Raw genomic sequence first — 9,155 nt, 5'->3', positions numbered from 1 at the left:
TCTCTCATCCTCTATCTTATACTTTGCGCAGTGTTAGTCTGGGCCTCGTGGGGCCCACCAAAGACTCTAACACCCAAGCGGTGATAGGAAAATGCTGATATTTGTATTGATGAACAGATGTTTTGCTGAGCCTGTAGGGCACCTGGGTCTCCTGGAAGGCATGGATCCGGGAAGCCCCATAACTTCACCTTTTGGGGGTCCACCTTTATCTTCTTGGCAAGAGCAGAGAGACAATCAAGACTTCTGTTCCCTTATCTGATACAATGGATGGGGATTTGCATTGTTGTCATGTAAGTAGGTACCTAGTAACCAGCACCTAGTGCCACGTAGATAAAGCCTGCAAATTTGCCAGTCTTTTCATACAATTCAGTCTTTTCAGACACAACTGGGTATCGCTGCTCTGTGTTTGATGGCTCCCAGCATGGATTGTGGGTGTTTAAACTCTGGTTCTGTTTTGAAATGATAGATTTTTAAAGACTAAAGCTGCCTGTACATGGGGCAGTGGGGTAGAGACCAAGTTGGTAAGTAATTGGCCTGTGTATAAGGGGCAAACCAATGACCCTTCCAGTCAGATAACTATGTGGTTGGTTGAAAATACTGCTTAGGCTCCTATTATGATCCAGTAGTTGCAAAGGAACAAATCAGCCCTAATTGACCCATCATGTGCAAATGGGGCAAAGAACCCCCACGATTGCCAATATATGATGTGTGCTTGGCACTCACTATTCCCAGAGTAATAATAAAATCACAATAGGCTGGTGTGTGTATCTCCGGCAGACCAGTGCTGGCCATGACATTACAGTTCTGACCCTGATGGTTTGAGGTATTAAAGGAACAGTAACACCAAAAAAATGAAAGTAATAAAAATATAATGCACTGTTGCCCTTCACTGGTAAAACCGGTGTGTTTGCTACAGTAAAATTACTATAATTTATATAATAAGCTGCTGTGTAGCCCCGGGGGCAGCCATTCAAGCTGGAAAAAAGGAGAAAAGGCACAGGTTACACAGCAGATAACAGATAAGCTCTGTAGAATACAATAGTGTTTTATCTGTTATCTGCTATGTGCCTGTGCCTTTTCTCCTTTGAATGGCTGCCTCCATGGCTACATAGCAGCTTATTTATATAAATTATAGTAGACTTTCTGAAGTAAACACACAACTTTTACCAGTGCAGGGCAGCAGCACATTATATTTTAGTTACTTTTATACACTTTCATTTTTTGGTGTTACTGTTCCTTTAAGAGGTAAGTGTGTGTATAGGCGGAGCAAACACAGGAATTTGCCCTTTGCTGCCTGGGTTCCCTCTCTCGTACTTGTTATGCTCCAGTGCATGCCACAATGCATTGCTTTGTTCTCTGGCAAACAGACGTACAGAAGGACAATCCCAGAAGTGTGCAAGGCATTGTGTTAAATGGAACTTTGGCTGACTTGGTTACTTGGACATGGAGAAGAGGCATCTGATCACCAAGCGACTAACAGCTGCTCTGTTACATTATACTTACATTTTCCCATATTTTTTTGCGAACTGTAGCATCTAAAGGCCATAGCAGCAGGTGGTCACACAGTGGTACAATCTGGCTGGGATCATAGGCAGGCAGGCTTGGGAACCAGCTGGGCAGAGGTTCTGAATGAGATAAGAATATTTATTATTCATTATTAGTATGCTTCTCAACAATGAAAGCTGTATTTTCCAAGCTACAAGAAGCAGCTACCGATAGCCCTGTGTAACATAAGCCTAAAGCTGGCCATACACACACTGATAATATCGTGTGAAACCTCGTTCCGTACGATATTCGGTGCATGTATGGCAAGTCGGCGAATCGACCGATATCGCAGGAGGCTGCTGATATCGGTCGACTCACCGATCGGGCGGGTTACAAGATTTTGATCGGGTGCCATAAAAGCAAGTCTGAGCAAAATCTGCCTTCAGGGCTGAATCGGCAGAAGGAGGTAGAAATCCTATTGTTTCTACCTCCTTTTCTGCCGTTTCAGCCCTGAACGTTAGTGGTGGATTGAACGATCGCATGAAACATCGAAAATCGCCACGTGTTTGGCCACCTTACACTCAGGTACTGGTATTCCTGAACTGCAAGCGGTACTCAGATGTACATACATACTGACCCCTGTTGGTAGATCTGTAGTAATGCAGTCTGATGATAAATGACTGATACATGCAACATTATCCTACAGCTGAGGGTAAATATGAGCACATATTCTCCCTTAAGGGATCACAGTGATGCAAAGGGCCCAGTACAGATACTTTCTGCCCTGCCTTAAACCCAACCTGAGAGTAGCGGTGCCGGGGGGGTGCTGGGCAGGGCTGAGATTGCTGCTAAGTGCATTAGATGAAAGGGCTGTGGCAGAGCTGCATAGCATTCATACAAGGGAGGGCAGGCAGGGTACAGGCAGCTGTCAGTGACAAAGTCACGGGAAGTGTCCCCAAGTACACGGGACGGATTCTATTTCCCAGGCTCGGCAAGGGGGGGGAAATTAGGTGGATTTTTAGGAAGTGAAAAGGTACAATGCTACTGAAATTAGCTACAAGGTTGATCCAGGGACTGGTCAGAAAGGATTTTTTTCAAATTGGAGAGGCTTCCAGTGGGCTTTTTGCCTCCCTGTGGATTTACTAGCAGTTAGGCAGGTTTTATTAGATAGAAAGGTTGCATTTGATGGACACTTTTTTAAAAAAAACTTATCTACTATGTTAATATGAGAATTGTTCTAAATCTAATGTTGGAATGTTACAGTGAATCAAATATTGCCGACATTTAACCGGGAACACTCAACTGCCCAACATGTGGAACTGATGGAAACTAATTCAAAGGATAAGGATATTGAGAACATTTTCATCTTTCTATGTGCACCAATGTGTGTAGCATCAATAATGGCATTAGAGACTATTCTGCTTCCTACAAGTAAAGATAATGATGGAACCCACTAGGAGAAGCCAGGAATCACCAGCAGGACCAGGCTGGATAAAACAAGCACAGTAAGAGGGTTTATGGGATTCAGTTAGATGTGGGCTGTGCCCTCTTCTCTAACTTCTCTCATTACAAAAGCCATACCCCTATATAAGCTAATGTACATAAGGAGGGGGTGCCCTCAAAAATTTGAAAAAATATGGTCAACGTGGGTAGATGCAGAACCCTCTTAAGATTTGCAGGTCGAGGAGGATATCGGTCCCAAATCCCCCCACTTGAATGACCTACACACCCAGATACAAGGTTAAAATATAACATCAATATTTCACTAAGACCCTGAAGGGCATGCTAGTAACCAAAAACAAAGGTTGAAGGATAAATAGCTTAGGTATCAGCAAAGAAGACACTGCAATGTTATTATGGTTATGTTGTTAATATACTTTATTTACTTTCTTTCTGTACAACAAGCAATTGACAATGAAACAATATAAAGCAAACTATGTACATTTAAACTCAATAAAAGAATTGTTAAAAAAAAAATAATATATTCTTCTTCTCAGATGCATTTGTTAGAAGATGCTGTTGTTCATCAAGAAGCCAACACAAAGGGCTGCCAACGGGACCAAGATGTTATGCAGGGGTCCAAAGATGGTATTTAGGACCCCTGTATGTGCCCCCGTCCCTCCCCCGTTGGCAGCCAAGTTGTTTTATGGATTCGTGGATTCAGGCCTAAGGAAAGATTAATATACAATAAGCAAAGCATTTATGCCATAAATACATTCTTCTTTGAAAATGTAAACAAAGAATAAAACATGACAATAAATGCCATACTTACGTCGATCTTCTAGAGCCGCTGTTTCTCAGATGCATTTGTCAGAAGATGCAGTTGTTCATCAAGAAGCCAACACAAAGGGCTGCCAACGGGACCAAGATGTTATGCAGGGGTCCAAAGATGGTATTTAGGACCCCTGTATGTGCCCCCGTCCCTCCCCCGTTGGCAGCCAAGTTGTTTCATGGCTTCGTGGAGTCAGGCCTAAGGAAAGATTAATATACAATAAGCAAAGCATTTATGCAATCAATACATTCCTCTTTGAAAATGTACAAAGAATAAACAAAGAATAAAACATGACAATAAATGCCATACTTACGTCGATCTTCTAGAGCCGCTGTTTCTCAGATGCATTTGTCAGAAGATGCAGTTGTTCATGAAGAAGCCAACACAAAGGGCTGCCAACGGGACCAAGATGTTATGCAGGGGTCCAAAGATGGTATTTAGGACCCCTGTATGTGCCCCTGTCCCTCCCCCATTGGCAGCCAAGTTGTTTTATGGCTTCGTGGAGTCAGGCCTAAGGAAAGATTGCTCAGTGTTAGCCATGGAGTAGCTGTTTGTAATAATTCTGCAATTTGTTCATTTTTATTATTTGCATTTACAATTGTTGCCATTTCATGCTCTATTACATGCTAATTTAAAGGCCAACTACAACTATTTAATAATAACATGTTCTCCCATCACAGCTTGTTTGAATGTCCCCTAGATTTGGCTTAGTTTAGTTACCTCTGCCCTAATACAATCTAAGCCTTTATTACTGGCGGCTTTAGTTACAGAATGATTGTGTATGTGGGAAAGCCAGAGAATATTATATAAATAATAGCAGTAGTTGGTTATAGTCTATACATCAAGGGAACTATAATGAGAATGAGGGGTTCCCCTACCTCACTGCAGATGTCTCATGAGGCTCCTCTTTACACCCCTTTCATCCCAGAGCTCTGAGATGAAGGGGTGCGCAAGAAGCTGCCTCGCAGTTGGCCGTCTCTCCGCACTCTTCTGCAGGCACTCACTCACAAAGGAATGGAAGTTGTTACTCCTGGAAAAAATTAAACAGAGGCAAAATTATACTTGTTCATGTAATATTATATCTAATTTTATATAATCAGCACAGCCAAGTGCCCAGACTGGGGCTAAAAAAGGCCCTGGTGTTTCAAATACACAGAAACCCAATAAATAATGACCTGTCTATGGCATCTTACAGCAGCCCCTCTGGCATTTGTCAGCCCAGTTCTGCCCTCACTCCTTTCCTTTTTCCCATCCTCTCCCCCTCACTTCCTTGTCCATTTTCCCACCCTCTCCCCTCACTTCCTTGTCCACTTCCCCACTCTCTCCCTCTCACTTCCTTGTCCATTTCCCCACCCTCTCCCCTCACTTCCTTGTCCATTTCCCCACCCTCTCCCCCTCACTTCCTTGTCCATTTTCCCACCCTCTCCCCTCACTTCCTTCTCCATTACCCCACCCTCTACCCCTCACTTCCTTGTCCATTTCCCCACCCTCTCCCCTCACTTCCTTGTCCATTTCCACACCCTCTCCCCTCACTTCCTTGTCCATTTCCCCACCCTCTCCCCCTCACTTACTTGTCCATTACCCCACCCTCTCCCCTCACTTCCTTGTCCATTCCCCCCCTCTCCCCCTCACTTTCTTGTCCATTTCCCCACCCTCTCCCCCTCACTTCCTTGTCCATTTCCCCACCCTCTCCCCCTCACTTTCTTGTCCATTTCCCCACTCTCTCTCCCTCACTTCCTTGTCCATTTCCCCACTCTCTCCCCTTCACTTCCTTGTCCATTTCCCCACTCTCTCCCCCTCACTTCCTTGTCCATTTCCCCACTCTCTCCCCCTCACTCTCCTTCCCTGTTTCAGTGGAAATGACTTACCATTTGTCCCGTGATGATGTTGGCGCGGGACCGTGAATGACGCGCCTGATCAGTTTTGCTCTGGGAAGTTTGCAGAATGCTACGTTAGAAGAAAACACAGCATGAGAATATGATGATTGACAAATACAACTTATGGAGGGTGATTTACTTTCATTTAAATTTTCAAGCAGTTTTGAATCCTGATAAAACTCAATTGTGGTTTTTTTCCTTGTGTTTTAAAGGAATCAGAAAATAATTATTAAAATCTCGATTTTTCGGGCATTTCAAATAACATGACAATGGAAATTACGCCACTCAATGACTTACACAGGAGCTCGCCAGTTTTTAGCTAATTTTTTCATTATTGTTTTTTAGATTCTCTAAATTGGGACATTTTTGAGCTCAAAAAATCAAATTCAAGGTTTTTATGCCTCTAACGATTGTGTATATATTTTGTGGAAATAATGCAAATTAAAATTTTAGTAAATCAGACCCTTAGTTATTTATATTTAATAATATTTCATGTTACAACATAACACATACAGGCCCTCTGACCCTTCTACTAACAGTTACGCAGTATAATACACACACTAGGGTTTACTTACGGAGATGCCCTTCAGCCATATAGATGGCCGCAATCCCCAGAGACCAGATGTCGGCCTGGATATTAAATTAAGAGGAAAAGACAAGTATTAGAGAAGAATATACACAGGGGCACATGATAATAAATCTGAGAGTCGTGTGTGTTACATGGAGTTAAAAACCCCCATAAAGTGTAAGAAGATGAAGGGACTTAGTGTCTTATATTCTTATTCCCTGCACTTTAAATGCATTTCACTCTCTTACTTCAGATTTCCCTCTCATATCATGAGAACCACATTACAGCTTTGGATTTGCTGTTATGAGAGGGGCATGTAAGTGAGTGAGCAGAACATTCCATGCAGTTCCTCTTGTGTAAGCTACATACATTTTATATAAAGGTGACATTAACTCTAAAATAAAAAGCAAGAGAGAAGACATCACAATACCTTACAATCGTACGGAACGCTGGTGTCTCCGAAATTAGCGAGCACTTCTGGCGCCATGTATGGTAAAGGGCCAGATGTGCTACTGCTTCTTCCTCCCAGCGTGGCAAAGGTAAACTCACCTGAAATTGTATGGCAAAAGCAGGAATGTTAATGTTCATATATAAATACAATCCCAACAATAAACAACATGAAGAAAAAAACGTCCATTTTTTTCAGATTCTAAGCATCACTTACAGATTTTCACGTCTGCGCTTGAAGTGATGACAATATTCTTCAAGCTGAGATCATGGAGGATTACCTCTTGCCTTTCCAGATGACACAGGCCCTGGGAAAAGAATAAAGCAAAAGTGAAAATATATATATTTTTCATGTTTAATTAATTAGATATATCCAGAATAGCACCGAGGAGCATTGCATGTGACATACCTTTAGTATCTCCTTACAGATGTAGGAGATCCATCCAGGACCAATGGATTTCCTGGTGTTAATGAGAGACTGCACTGTTTCACCAGTACAAATCTCAGTAGAAACCTACAACACAAATAAAGAATTTTTGGCACATAGATTTGCGTAGGTCTGTCCTACTATTTTATATGTGGCTGTAAGTGAGATATAGGCAACACAAACATTCTGGGTGTGACTGCAGCATCAGGTGCTACTGAGAAGTGGTCACATGTGCTGGACCCTTGTTTATAATAAATATATTAGGTGCATAAATGTGTAACCTATCTGAATAAATCTGTACTTACCCACAGTCCTTCGTATGGTGATGGTCTCACAGAGGTAACATAAAATGCCCCATAAAAATCGCTGATGTTTCTGTGGCCCGAGATCTTCTGATGTACCTCGATTTCATTGAGGATCTTTTTCTGCTTCTAGTTTCAAGCAAAAGAAACAAAGTAAATTAAATGGACACATTTACCATTTCAGATACCCCAAACTAACTTATAGTTGTGAAGAATGACAGCCCTGTAATACTCACTACATGAGAATTGCCCAATATGACTGACTCTCCCTGTTATTTTATTTCCTATATCCCATAAAGTATTCAATCGGTATTTGCTACTTATTTTTACATTTACATAGTTATTAGGGGTCGGGGTATTTCATTGATTGGTGCCAAAATGGGAACATGCTGATAGCTGGTTAGAAAGTTCTTCTAATGATAGCCATAATGTTGGTATAACAAAAGGCTAATTAGTATCTATTTAGAGTAATCATATAAGGACACATTACCTCCACGTCCTGAATGATGGTAACGGCCACCTCCTTTCTTTGGCTGCGGAGCCATGCCTGTAACAAAAAGTAGGGAAAGAAGCTCTGTGATCATTACTAATGGAACAGTATGGGAAAGCAAACAGATATAGTGTGTGGTAATGGGAAGGTTTATTGGCAGCTTTAGAACCACAAGAAAAACACAAATATAAGGACAACGCTAGAGGGTACAAGCAATAGGCAACATTACAGAGTCACCCAAAAGCATGAGACAAAATACACAATTTTAACACTGAGTAAAATATCTTACAACATAAATGACTCCATTGGGGTCCTCTCCTATAGGCTCCCCTAATTTAAGGAATCTTCCGGGTTCCTAAAAAATAAAATAGTATTTGAAAGCACAATAACTACAATATTAAACTAATATAATGCAGTTGCACCTTTCCAACATGAGGGAAGCACAGGAGGTGTAGGAGGAAACTGGGAAATGGAGGGGAGAACAAGGGCTGGAATATTTAAGTATCCATAACAGTTGTGCTACTGCATCTTTTAATGTTCCAAAATACAGTTTTACAGCTGCTTACTGGGAATCTGTCCGCAAGTGAGGCTGTTTCATGCTCCTGGGGAAGAAAAAAAAAGTTTAATCAGATCAACGTATTTTGTGGAACTGCAAAAATTTTCCTTGAAGGACAAGAAAAGGTTAATTTACTGGGTGGCACCAATGTTAGTTAATGCAGCCAAGCTCACATATTGACCTGAGAAATCATCTGTATAAACAATCCCCTGTCTCCCCCCAAGCTGAAGAATTAGACTTTGAGATGAGTAGCTTATTATACAGAAGGATTAAAAAGGGGATACAGGCCCTTGAAATATAAACTGATAAAAATGATTAATTAGATCTTTCTGCTGAAACTTCATAAAAGGCTTTGTGGCTCACCTTGGTGATCTGAGCATCCACTTGCTCTGCCTCAGGGACTTCAGGCTGGCAGATGGTAGTGCCAGATTCCTGGGGTGTCTCCTATTTAGGAGAAAGAAAAAAATGATTGTTAGATGAACTGAACCCTTGATCATAAAAAGTACTGCAACACCCAAACTTTTATGTTTGTGCCCATAAATAAGGGGAGAAAGCAGAGCTGTTGAGCTGGGTAGGGGGTTGTTATGTTTGGCCTTTATACTGGGCTTCATAATCAGTTTTAAAAAGTATTACCTGGCAGGATTCAGGAGTGGGGACCTCTGGAGTCTCCTGGTTATGAAAGGGAAAGAAAAACATGTTGAACATTGTATTATTTCTGTTGTAAAGAAGCT

The 9,155-nt window shown here is 41.7% G+C and overlaps 1 long non-coding RNA gene across 7 annotated transcripts; it reads right to left on the bottom strand.

Annotated features, from left to right (window-relative positions):
- Positions 1 to 3,523: 3,523 nt before the first annotated feature.
- On the bottom strand, positions 3,524 to 9,155 carry LOC108645827. 7 transcript variants are annotated; one of them, XR_004221407.1, is made up of 4 exons: positions 8,158 to 9,155; positions 7,869 to 7,925; positions 5,626 to 7,507; positions 3,524 to 4,787 (listed from the first exon to the last, which is right to left on the bottom strand). It is a non-coding gene; the product is annotated as an uncharacterized LOC108645827 (long non-coding RNA). The 7 variants fall into 7 exon arrangements; XR_004221404.1 differs by having other exon boundaries at positions 3,524 to 3,955; positions 4,071 to 4,787; positions 5,626 to 9,155; XR_004221403.1 differs by having other exon boundaries at positions 5,626 to 6,751; positions 6,867 to 9,155.

This window comes from Xenopus tropicalis, chromosome 2 (assembly GCF_000004195.4).
Source record: "Xenopus tropicalis strain Nigerian chromosome 2, UCB_Xtro_10.0, whole genome shotgun sequence".
In the NCBI taxonomy this organism is placed as follows: domain Eukaryota; kingdom Metazoa; phylum Chordata; class Amphibia; order Anura; family Pipidae; genus Xenopus; species Xenopus tropicalis.
The sequence above is the reverse complement of the archived record's forward strand: the minus strand, read 5'-3'. Positions and strand labels throughout refer to the sequence as shown.